Genomic DNA, 13,824 nt, shown 5'->3' on the forward strand with positions numbered 1-13,824 from the left:
GTGGAAATCACCTAATCAGAAGGGACAAAAATAAAAAGATGAATAAAAATGAAGATACCTTAAGAGATCTATGGGGGACAATCAAACTTAACACCTAAATGAAGAAGAAAAGAGAGAAGGCTGAAATAAATACAGATATGAAAGATACATTACAATAGACACCTCAGAAGTAAAAAGGACCATATGAAAATAGTTGTAAACAATTGTGTGAACAAATTGGATAACCTAGAAGAAATAGAGAAATTCTGAGGAACATACAAACTGTCAAGATTGAATAAAGAAGAAACAGAAAAAAGTCAACACATCCATAATAAGGAGATTCAAATAGTAATCAAAAAACTTCCAAAGGCACAAAGACTAGGACTAAATGCACTTGAAGCTGAATTCTACCAACATTCAAAGAAGACTATCAATGACATCACTTATATATGTAATCTAAAAGAAAAACAGACAAATGAACTTATTTGCAAAGCAGAAACAGACTCATAGATATGAAAAACAAACTTAAGGTTACCAGAGGGGTAAGAGGGTGGGAATGGATAAACTGGGAGTTTGAGATTTACAGATATTAATATATACAAAATTGATAAACAAGTTCATATGTATAGCACAGGGAACTATATTAAATATCTAGTAGTAATTTATGGTAAAATATTCTATGAGAACCAATATATGCATGTTCACTTATGACTGAAGCACTATGGAAATATATATGTATATATATATAAAATTTTAAAAATTTGAAAAAAATACCAATTTTTCTTATACTCTTAACCAAAAAATAGAAGTAGGGGTAATACTTTTACAATCATTTTATGACAACAGTCTCTCCTGATATCAAAATTAGACAAAGACATTGCAAGACTATAAAACTATAGGCCAGTATCTCTAGTAAACATAGATGCAAAAATACTCAAAAAAATACTAGCACACTGAACTCAACAACATATTTAAAAGATTATATAACATGACTCAATGGTATTTATCCCTAAGGGAAGATTATTTTAACATACACAAATCAATGTGATACAGGGCATCAACAAAATGAAAGATTTTAACCACATAATCATCTCAATTTGCAGAAAAATCACTTGACAAAGTTTAATATTCATTCATAATGAGAACTGAACAAAACAGATACTAAAGAAGTTTCCTCAACACAATAAAGGCCATTTATGAAAAGCTCATGTCTAAAATCATAATCAATGGGAAAAACTGAAAGATTTTCCCACTCTTGCCAATTCTAGTAAATATAATACTGAAAGTACCAGCAAGAAAAAGATATAAAAAGGCATCTAAACTGAAACAAAGGAAGTAAAATTATCTATTTGCAGACATCATGATTCTGTATATAGAAAGCCCTAAAGACTCCACACCAAAAATGTAGAATACATAAATCCAATAATGTTGTAGGATAGAAAAAAAATCAGCATACCAAAAATAATCAATTGTATTTTTTAAACACCAATAACAAACTCTCTGAAAAAAAAATAAAGAGAACATTACCATCTATAATGACACCAGAAAGAACAAAATACCTAGGAATAAATTAAACCATGGAGGTGAGAGATCTATGCATGGAATACTTTAAAACATCAATGAGAGAAAGACAAAAATAAGCAGAGAGATATCCAATGTTCATGGATTGGGAGAATTAATATTGTTAAAATTTCCATACTCCCAAAACCATCTAGAGATTTAAAGCAATCACTATCAAACTTTTCAAAGAAGTGGAAAACCATTTCTAAAATTTGTGTGGAACTACAAAAATTCCTGAATAGCCAAAGCAATCCTGAAAAAAGAACATAGCTGTGGCATCATACGTCCTGATTTCTAGTTATGTTACAAAGCTATAGTAATTAAAACAGTATGGTACAGCCAGAAAAAAAATAGAACAATGGAATAGAACTGAGAGCCCAGCATATATCTGGAGGGAAGTATAATTTGAAAAGACACATGTACACCAATGATCAGAGCAGCACTATTAACAATAGCCAAGAAATGGGGAAAAAAATCCCCAAGTACCCATTAACTGACTGGTTAAAGAAAATGTGATATATATTTATACACACATACACACACACACACACACACACACACACACACACACACACACACACACACACACACACAGTTAAGTACTACACAGCCATAAAAAAGACTATAATAATACCATTTGCAGCAACATGGATGGACCAGGGGATTGTTGTTCTAAGTGAAGGAAGTCAGAAACAGAAAGAAAAATGCCATATAATATCACTTATATGTGGAATCTTAAAAAAGGACACAAATGCACTTACCTACAAAACAGAGACTTGCAGATACAGAGAACAAACATGGCTACCAGAGGGTAAAGAGGGCAGGTAGGGATCAATTGGGAATTCAAATTTGCACCTCTCGGGGAGTGATGGAAATGTTAACTGCCGTGTGGTGGTGGTTTCATCTATCAAAATTCATCAAACTGTATATATGAAAGATGTGTACTTTACTGTATAGGAATCATACCATAATAAAAGTGTTTTTTAAAAAGCCCAGAAATAAACTACACATTTACAGTCAACTGATCTTCAGTAAAGATGCCGAGAACACTCAATAACATTTCCTTTAATAAACTGTATTGGGAAAACTGGATTCACATGCAAACAAATGAAATTGGATGCTTACCTCACACCATATACAAAAATTAATTCAAAACAGACTTAAATGTAAGACCTGAAACTATAAAACTACTAGAAAACAAAAAGAAAGGGGAAAAGCTTCTTGACACTGGTGTGGGCAACAATTTTCTAAATATGAACCCAAAAGCACAGGCAATGAAATCAAAAATTGATACATGAGATTGCATACGTGAGATTCCTGTGAGCAAAGGAAACAATAAATTGAAAGGCAACGTTTGAATTTTCCCCTAATCATCTATTTGGTTCAAAATATATAAGGAACCCATACAAGTAATTAGCAAAACAACAAACGAATTTATTTGAAAATGTGCAAAGAACCTGAATAGACATTTCTCCAAAGAAGACATACAGATGGCCAACTAATCATCAGGGAAATGCAAGCCAAAACCACAATGGGATAGCACCTCATGCCTGTTAGGGTGGCCATTGCCTAAAAAATGAAAGATAAAAAGTGTTAGCATGGATATGGAGAGAAGGGAACCTTTGTACACTGTTGGTGGGAATGTAAATTGGTACAGGCATTATGGACAACAGTCCACATGAGGCTCTTCAAAAAATTAAAAATAAAACTACCATAATATCCAGCAAACTCTCCTCTGAGTATATACACAAAGGAACCGAAATCAGTAGCTTGAAGACATGTATGTGCTTCCATGTTCACTGCATAATTATTTACATTAGCCAAGACATGGAAACAACCTAAGTGTCCATCAGCAAATGAATGGATAAAGAAAAATGTGGGAAGAAAAACGCACAATGAGATAGCACCACACATCTATTAGAATGTCCACTATTCAGCTCACAATTCCAAGCCCTGATGAGAGTGCAAACAACTGGAAATCTCATCAGTGCTAACGCGAATGCAAAGGGGTACAGCTACCCTGGAAAACAGTTTTGCATTCTCTTATAAAGTTACATATTGCACTTAACTTACAATCTGGCAAACCATTTTGAGGTTGTTACCCAAGAGAAATAAAATTTTATGTCCACACAAAAACTTGTGTATCTCTATTTAGGGCAGCTCCAGTAGCCTGGAAACAAATTGGAAACAAACTGGAAACAAACTAAATATCTTTAACTGCTGAGTGGGTAAATAAAACTGTGGTGTCTCCCCCTGGTGGAATACTTCTAAGCAATTAAAAAAAAAAAGTGAGCCATTGATACACACAACACAGACAAACCTCCAGTGCATACTGCTATGTAAAGGAAGCAAAACTAAAAAAATATGCTGCACAGTGTGCGATTCTACACTTAGGACATTCTGGAAAACACAAAAGTAGCTGGAGAACAAATCTGTGGTTCCCAGGAGTTGACGTTGGGGAAGGGTCTGCCTATAAAGGGCAGCAGAGGAGAAGGTTTGGGAGATTATGGAAATTTTCTATGTTGTGGATGTAGCTGTGGTTACATAACCATGTACATTTGTCAAAACTTAACACTGTACATGAAAAAGAATGAAGCTTACTGTGCGGGCATTTTAAATACTAACTTAGAAAATAGAAATAGGGAGGGAGAGAGGAGGCCTTTGCTTAGTAAGAGCTCAGAGCTCTCTGGATGAGAGGGAATTCATTTAACAAAGGTGTAAGACACCATAAATACACACCAAGTGCACAACAGTGAATAAAATGCGTAGCCCTGCCCTCGAGCAGTTTAGTCCACTTGGGAAGACAGCGACCAAGATGGTTTGAACAGGATGCCTGCCATATTCAAATAAAATGAGAAACTCTGTCAACCATTCTGCCCCCTTGACTTGCATTCTGTATTCAGCCCTCCCCAACCAAACGTCCTAATAGAGTGGCCCACCCCCGCTATCTCCAGCCCCTCATGTTCCAGTCTCTCCTCACAATGCCCCAACCCAGATGCTACTCCCTCACTCGATGGAACGGTCCTCATCTGTGCCACAAAGTTGACTGCTTACTTGTTAGTCCCCACCTTACTTGACTTCCAGCAGCTTCTGGTTCTGTAGATGACTCATCCTTCTGGAGACACTCTGTGCCCGTGACTCTCCCGCTTTCCTAGTCTCCCTCTGAAGGCTCCTTCTCCACCAGTGTTAGCGCTCTAGAAGACTTTGTCCTACCCTAGTGCTTCTGCTTTTACTCTATTCCATCTCCCTTGGAAAGCTCCCCATATCCAGTTTCAACTGACAACTAGTTATCGGTCAGTTCCCAAGATGTATCTTCTGCTCAGAGCTCTTCTCAAAGCTCCAAAGTTATAATTTCTAACCACCTATTCCAGATCTCACATGGATGGCTCAAAGACACCTCAGCTCAGTATGTCCACCACTAGACCCACGTATTTTCCTACCAAATATGTCCTATTCCCATTTATCAGTTTGGTCCTGGATCATAGGCAGCCAGGAATACAGGCATTATCTTTGACCCTCTTATCTCCTTTGCCACCCAAATCCAAATCATCATTAATGTCTACTGATGTTATTTCCTAAATATCTTTCAAGTTTGCCTATATCACTCCATCCCCACAGCCTACACCCAAATCCAACATCTATCTGGGGCTTTCTAAAAACTCTACCTGTTTCCACCATATCACCTAGATCTCCTCCAATACAATTTCCTATTCATCAGGGGTTTTTTTCAAAATGTGAATTTGACCCCATCACCCCTTGCTTTCAAAACATCAGAGGTTTCCCATTACTGCTAGAACAAAGTCCTGTGCTCACCGGGATCTATCCATCCCTGCGTGGTCTGGCTGTTGACTCATTCTGGTGTTCTTGACTCATTCTTCTCACTGACTCCCTTTCCTCCAGCCACAGGGATTTTTTTTAAAATTTGCTCAAAGGAATCATGTACCCTGCTACCACAGGGCCTCTGCATGGATTCTTCTTCTATGGATTGCTGTCATTTCCCTGCTACCCCAACACTAACTAGGGTACCTCCCCATCCATCAGATTTCAGCTCCAGTATCAATTCAAGAGAAAAGGCTTCCTTGACCCCTAAGTCTGGGTCAGACTGCCTGATTAGTTCCTTTATTTTCCTCAGAGAATTTATTTCTATTAAAAATTATCAAGTCATACATGTGGTCTTTGGATTATGTCAACCACCAACATGAGGACTGTAAAATTTTTGAAATCAGGGACTCTATATTTTGCTCAATACTGAAACTCTAGTATCTAACACACTAGCTACTTCACAGTAGGTGCTCAATAAATATCTGCTAATGATTGGACTCAACAAGCCCACAGAATGTTGTATAATGTTATGCATGTCTGTACACTTTGTAACAGCAATGGACTGGACACAACCTAACTGCCTATCAGCAGAAGACTTGATTAAATATATTATGAGATGTCCATCCAATAGAATACTATGCAGTCATTTAAAGCAACTTATATACATTGATATGGAAAGAATTTCAAGTTTCACTTGGGAATAAGGCAGGCTGGGCAGAGTAAAGTGTGCGTCATGAAGTGCCACTCTTTTCAAAAATGACAGTAATTGACAGGAATCATGTTTGAATTACAAGTTGAATGAAAAATACTTATTGCATGTTTACAAGAGACTTAACGATGGTTATTTGGTTGTTCGTAGAGTAGTTGGGTGGATGGGTGTTAGCGGTGGAAGAGAAAACTCTACTATCATTTTATACTTGTAGATTTGGGAACCCATGTGGATGTGTTATCTGTTTATAATTAGGTAAATGAATATTTAAAGAAATGCTCCTTTGCAGGATCCCAATCAATTCTGTTGAATGAATTACATCATGATAGATTCTCCATCATCTTTTCCCACCTCCAACACATATCATGTCACCATTGCTGCCCCCAATCTGCCATTACTCTGGGAAGAGGTAGGGTGCTTTTTAAAAGTGACATATTTTTTGTGTTTCAAAGCAAACTTTCTGATTATCAATATACAATTATAAACGTTTATAAATGCAAAGTGCTTTCAAACATCAGCTCTAATTAGATCCTTACAAGAACCTGTGACAGTTTATGTTTTTAGCCCTAGTTTAGAGAAAACTAAAGTTGTAAGCAGTTAAAGGCCTTGCCCACCATCACTCCTCTGGAAATGACAGGGCCAATCTAAAGAGAAAAAAAAAGATGGCAACAGGACTTTCACAGATTTTATTTCCATCCTCTGACATTCCAGGACAGATTGATGTAAGTGTGGGTCAGTCTGGGTTTTGGTCATGGGGGAAAACCTTGGCAGAGGGAGGGAAATAACCAACTTCTATTTTGACTGTTGCACTCACTCAGCAGGGAAGGAAAGAAAAAGGAAATTGTTCCTGGCTGGTGTGAAAAGATCTTGCCAGGAATGGAATGGATTCTCCAATGCACCAAAGACATCCCTGAGGTCCCACTAATACCAGGATGCTGAACCAGAGAGATGCTGAACACTAGGTGATTCTGCTGACTTCTTGTCAACTTTTGAAAGCAAAATTGTTTCTACTGACTCAGGTGTGGCTGGGACATCTGAGGATGAAACTGGAGAATGGGAGGGTTTGTCTCCTGAGGACAGAGTTGCAAATCACCCTGAGTATGCATCTCAAAAATTTTCCATGTATAAGGTTTTCCTCTGATTCCATATCTTACCCTCTGGATCAACTCTATTGTCCCAGATTCATGTGATGCTACCAATAAAAAGAATGAAATGCACCCTTCAAAACTACTGCCTGAAGCCCCAGTGGAAGCTGACTGGGGGCTTAGAACAGGAGCAGAAACAGTGGAAAGGGCATCTTGTAAATGATCTTTCAGGATTTCTCATCATCTCTATATGGTATGTAATACAAGAAAGCTGTGTAACTTGCAACATCCAAGGCCATTCATAATTGTCTCAAACATGTGTTCTGATTACCAGAAATCTACCTCTACCCTTGGCCAAGTAAGAGGGGGACTTGGAAAACTCCTCTGGTCCCTCCTGACTGAGGACCCATTACCACAGGAAGAGCATGACTGATTCTGATGCAACATGACATATTTATCCCAGGCAGGAGAGGAAATTGGCCGCTCAAACTTGACACAGGAAAGGCTGAGAATTTTTGGCTCTTTTTTTCTTGAAGACATGAATACGTAATTGTCCATAAACCTTCATCCAACACTGAAAGCTTAATATCACAACTACTTTCACTACTCCAGAGGTTGTAACAATGTCTCCAAAAGTATCACAAAATGTAAAAGCTAAAATTTACCAGAAAGCCAACCTAGTTTTCGTCTCACCCTAAATTCTCAAAATAGCAAACTTCACTTGGCTCTGATGTGGCGCCCTCCCAAGTGGGCAGGAGATAAAGATGGAAGGAGCAAGGGCATTGAAATGTACAGGGTGCATCAGCTCCAACACCTATATTTGGCTCCACAGCCACTCAACCATCCGGGAAAATTCATTTTCTTCCTGCAAAGCTTTTACAGCAATGCAGCACACCCACCCTCTGTCACCTAAGAGAACTGGGTGATGAAAGGGAAAAGGAATTCTCTGCAAGATCAACATCTGACTACCAGAAATAGGACAGCCTTTGCACTGAAATAATTATCCATGGCCCTATTCTGTTTTCTTCTAATGATGGAAAATCTAATTCCCAGGAAATACTAACAGCTTCATTATGTGACCACAGAGCTACTCAGTTACGTAGGTAAGGAGTTTGGAGACTGAGGTATAAACTATTTTTGACACAACATCTGATCCCTTGATATAAATCTATTGCTACCAAGTGTAAGCAAAACTCTCACCAACTGGAGAATCAAAGCACCAAGATGAAAAAGCTTTCATATGGAATGTGTTCATGTCTGACTCAGGCTGGGGATACTAATGTTCACATTTGATCGGTCCTGTTCAACATGGAGTGGGGGCTGGTACAGACTAAAAGGGTGGGAAAAAAATCTGGTGTTTGGAACCATGTTGGGAGCAAAATATAGGAGAAGTGCTCAGAAAATTCTGGCAAACCATGGAGGATTACTCAGAAGAGTCTAGATCTTTGTAAGTAGGGTAGGCCTATGGAAGGGACCCTTGATAATGCAATGATCTGGCCTGAGGTGTCATAAATGCCTGCAGGGCCTGGCTCTGATCTGAGGGAAACTACACCATCATCTCCTCCACAGCAGAACTCAGGTCACACTCAGCCCTGATTCCAGTCTCTGGCCTCCCCAAGTGTGTCCTCCCAGGCAGCTGGTGGCTCCACATTTGCAGCCCCCTTAGTCACATTGAGCCGTTGTCTGTGCCAGCCTCCCAGGGAGAGCTGACTGCTGCGCATCCCCTCGGCTCCAACATCTTACATCTGTCTCTGGCCCAACCTGACTCCCCAGATTCCAACCTCTGGTGTCTCCTTACCTAAAAGACAACATGGTCCTCCCTATTTTCTCAGGACACCAATGACACCTCTTGCAGGGTGGTCTACTGAAGCATCTTGGCCCAAATCCTGGTCCTCCTCCATTGTATCCTATTGCTTCCAAAAACCTAAGAGTGTTTCCAAGAAATGCTAACCCATCATGTTCTGAGCATGGACCCCAGAGCCACACCACCTGGGGGGGGACCATAGGGAAGTTATTTAATCTTCTGGTGCCTCAGTTTACTGATCTGTAAAATGGAAATAGTAACAGTACACCTACCTCCAAGTGTTTTGTGAGAATCAATTGCAAAATTTGTAAAACATTTAAGTGGTGTTAGTTATTATCATTATTACATAGAATTTAATTGAGAACAAATAAGTCTCTACATAATGAGGGGAACTGGGAGAAAAGCTCACATTAAAATACTGTCTTTACTAAGCTTTCTACTTCTTAACTATGGAAAGTTAGCAATACCACTAACAGCTTGCCTCTAGTGACTAACTCATTCACTGAAAAAAGAAAAGTCAAAAAGCTTAGATGTTTAGAAAGTGTTGATTTGATTTATAGATTTTACTGAACAAGCATTATCCTATCATTTTGCATGAACCGTTCTGAGCCTCATGAGTTTGACAGACAGCAAGTATCCCAGACTTTGCAAACTGATCATTTCGGTCACACAGAGATCTTGCTGGAGGTCACCTCATGGAAGTGCAAAACAGAGATGGGAATTTAGGTGGCTGGATTTGGGGATATTTGAGGAAATCAAGCTAACAATAATAATAACAATAATAATAACAACAACAACATTATTATTATTATTAGCCTCATACCTAGAACATGGACACTGGGTCCAGAGAGTGAGTTCAAATCCCAGCCCCGTCACCACTGGCTGTGTGATCCTAGCAAGTTAGTTAACTTCTCTATGTCTCATCTGTAACAACAGGAGGACAGTAACTCTGACTGTGACCAGGAAATGAGATATTTTATGTTAGATGCTTAGGACACAACCTGCCACATAGTAAGCACTCAAGTGATGTTAACTGTTGTTATTAGCACATTGTAGACACAGAGCATCTGTCATCTGCAAACAGCACCAGCCTCTTCAGAAGGCAGGGCAGAGGGGTCACCAGTGTGGCATTTCTAAGAGGCCAGCAGGACTTCCCCATAAACTTGCTTCTCCTAAGCCCCATCTTCTTGACATGTGAAATGCACCATGTGTGTTTATGTGAAGACGTTCTCCACTGTACAGAGACTTCCTTGTGAGGAAAGGTTTACTTCCTTCACCTCCTGAGCACTGGAACTGACCCTGGGCCTCAGAGATACTTCAAACATGTGGAATGAATCAGTGAGCACTCATTCCCCTAGATTTTAAGTGGCTTTAAATGTCAGGTCCCTTATGAAAATACAAATCCCTTAATGAACTGAACTCCTCAGCAAACATCTTGGTGACCATTAGTGAGCACTGAGCTGTGGGAGGACAGTGACAGCATCCCACTGCTTGCACTTCGAGCACATTTCAACACCATCTAGCCCCAAAATCACAGAGCAAAGGCAAAATTTGTCCATTCTGATGGAAAAACAAAAAAACCTAATCTCAATGAGATCATAGTAAGATGTTTTCATTTACCTGGCTAATAACTAAAAAATAGAAGTTCACATTGCAAGGAATTCCTTTTTGTATTTCATAGGTTTTAGTAAAGAAAAGCTCCATTTCTGGAGATTGGTGTATAGAACTTTTATAATATTTCCATCTGTAAAGAATTCCCATAGCAATCACGCTGTGGGGAATACCAAAAGTTATGAATACAGGGTCAGAAATATTAGTTGAGTCTTTTCAGAAAAAGATACAATGCATGAATGATTAGTCAGAGTGTCTAAAGTTAACACTGTCTTTTGTGACTACCATGAACATGTAAGGCTATCAACACAGAGGAACAGGAAACTCTGACACAGAAAAATATCTCAAGGTTCTCTGGAGATAAACTGCAATATACCAAGTGGCTTTAGGAAGTACTAGATGTAAAACATGTTTCATTAATATACAAACATATTATTTATTAAATTACCTTTTTTTATTGAGTTATAGTCAGTTTACAATGGTGTGCCAATTTCTGGCATACAGCTCAATTTTTCAGTCCTATATGAGTATATATATACATATATTCATTTATTTTCATATTCAATTTCACTCTGAGTTACTACAAGATCTTGAATATATTTCCCTGTGCTCTACAGTATAAGCTTGGTTATCTCTTCTATATACACCATCAGTATCTACAAATCTCAAACTCCCCATCTGTCCCTTTCCATCTCCCACTCCCCCTGGCAACCACAAGTTTGCATTCTATGTCTGTGAGCCTATTTCTGTTTTGTATTTAAGTTCATTAGTCTTCTTTTCTTTTTTTAAGTTATCTTTTAATAACTATCAGAAACAGGTCACCAAATCCACAAAGAGTCAATACACCCATTATTCATAAATATTTAGAGCTTATAAGTGGGATCATTTCATTCAGGTCAGTCATCTCATCATTCAAAGGTCATAAATATCTTCTATATGGAGAGACTAAGCTGAAGGAAACACTGGGAAGAACTTTTCTTCATTCTAAAAGAAAATTTCATGCTCAAACCGGCAAGGACCACTTGGAACAACTAAAAATAATCCTGAAAAAATTTATACACACACACAGAGACACATAAACATACATAAATACATATGAAAAGTTTTCAGACAGTGGACATCAGGAAGCACTGGAATGTGACCCTTGAGTGATGAGAAACAAATGAGAATGAGCTTGACCACTGCCCTGACTCACTGCTTGGAGGGCATTCCCAGCCCCTGCACAGGAAGGGAGAACCCAGAGGGAGCCTGGTGGTCTCCCTTAATTGAGGAGGGGGCTTTGTGAGTCTGTGGAGTCCAAGGCACCTAGAACTCAGAGCAAAGTCCTGCAGAGAAGATGGTGTTACAGAGAAAAAGTTCCAAAACTCTGCAAAAGGTCCTCCTTGAATCTTCAACACAGTTCTAATCACTGCATATGAATGAAGAAATTACTGAAAAATAAAGAAAGAACCACCAAAAGGATCAAAGGGAACAATTTCTGGAGCTCATGCAGGGCCAGAAATGCTCCCCATCACCACAGTACGAAACCTCAATCCCCAGAACAGTATATAAAGCACTAAGGAGGTTATTGCCTCAGGAGGGGAGCAAAATGAGCCCTAAAGTGAAGGTCTCTCTGGTCTAGTGCTAACAGAGCTTAAAAGAAAGCTTCAAAAATATCAAACTGTCTCCAAATGAGTTAACTGCATCCCAGAACAAAGCTTAGGGATATTGAGAAGAACATAAAAATAGCTGGCACCCAATAAAGTAAAATTCATATTGTTTGACATCTAATAAAAATTACCAAGAATGCAAAGAAAGAAAAAAAAATAGCATGCATAATGTGGACTGAAAAATTGTGTCTCCCCAAAATTCATATGTTAATGTCTTAACTTCCACTGTGATAGTATTTGGTCCTTTGGGGAGGTATTTAGTATTAAAAGAGGTCTAAAGGTAAGGCCCTAATCTGATGCACCTGGAATCTTTGTCAAAGGACTAGTGTGCTCGCTCACTCTCTGTCTCTCTCTCCCCATCTCCCCTCTCTGTCTTGCCCCAGATGCACAGACTGTGGAAAGGATATGTGAAACAAAATTCTACCAGAGCTTTAACCTGGACTTATAGCATCCAAAACTGAAAAAATAAAATTATTTCTTTTAAGCCACCCAGTCAGCATTATTTTATTAGGGTTGTTATGGCTGACTAAGATACCCATAAGAAGAAGAAAGATCAATCATTAGAAACAGAATGAAAAACAAACTTATGGTTGTTTGGGAGGAAGGGGGTGGGGAGGGATAAATTGGGAGTTCAAGATTTGCACATATTAACTACTCTATATAAAATAAACAACAAGGGTTTACTGTATAGCAGAGGGAACTATATTCAATGTCTTGCAAGGGCCTATGATGGTAGAGAATATGAAAATGAATATATGTGTGTATATGGATGGCTGGCATATTATGCTGTACACCAGACATTAATGCAACATTGTAAAATGAATATATTTCAATTAAAAAAAGAGAATCACCTGATGGGGCTTTTTCTGTAGACCTACATCATTGGAAACGCCTCACAGAGTAACTATGTGGTTTCCTTTCCTCAGAGAACTGCGTGTTAGATCTGCGGGAAAGAGCTACAAGACAGAGCTGCTAAATAAACTATGAAAATACCTTAAAAAACCCTTTTGTATCTTGGGTATTATCATATCTCAACAATCAGTGCTGTTCCAGACTGTGATCTGTGTGATTTGAACTTAATTCATGTTTAGAAAGTGTTGAAAACTCAGAACCAGGCAGATCCATCTTCCCTGACTATTACATATTCCTAAAGTAACCTGCTTGAGGAAACTGGATCCCAAAGGTTACAAGTGAGGAGATTTAGAAGTGTGTCCGTGTTCTACTAGAGATCAAAGAAGCTCAACTAAAAGAATTATGGACTGATGGAAGGGAAAACTGTTGATTGAGCAAATATTCTTTTTTTAATTATATATGTATGTTTATTTCTGCTTTGTCTTTTTTTTTATTGAGTTATAGTCAGTTTACAAGGTTGTGTCAATTTCCAGTGTAGAGCACAATTTTTCAGTTATACATGAACATGCATATATTCATTGTCACATTCTTTTTCATCATGAGCTACCACAAGATCTTGTATCTGTTTCCCTGTGCTACACACGATAATCTTATTTATCTATTCTACATATGCCTGTCAGTATACAAATTTCAAGCTTGAGCAAAAATTCTTTTTGAAAGGGCTATCCTGAAGATTATGACAGAAATATAGGA

General features: G+C 38.4%; 1 non-coding gene across 1 annotated transcript; it reads left to right on the forward strand.

Moving 5' to 3' along the window:
* Nucleotides 1–13,058: 13,058 nt before the first annotated feature.
* Nucleotides 13,059–13,188, forward strand: LOC135320035 (small nucleolar RNA SNORA18). Its single transcript, XR_010379163.1, has one exon. It is a non-coding gene; the product is annotated as a small nucleolar RNA SNORA18 (small nucleolar RNA).
* Nucleotides 13,189–13,824: the final 636 nt, after the last annotated feature.

The sequence above is a fragment of the Camelus dromedarius genome, chromosome 35 (assembly GCF_036321535.1).
Source record: "Camelus dromedarius isolate mCamDro1 chromosome 35, mCamDro1.pat, whole genome shotgun sequence".
NCBI lineage: Eukaryota > Metazoa > Chordata > Mammalia > Artiodactyla > Camelidae > Camelus > Camelus dromedarius.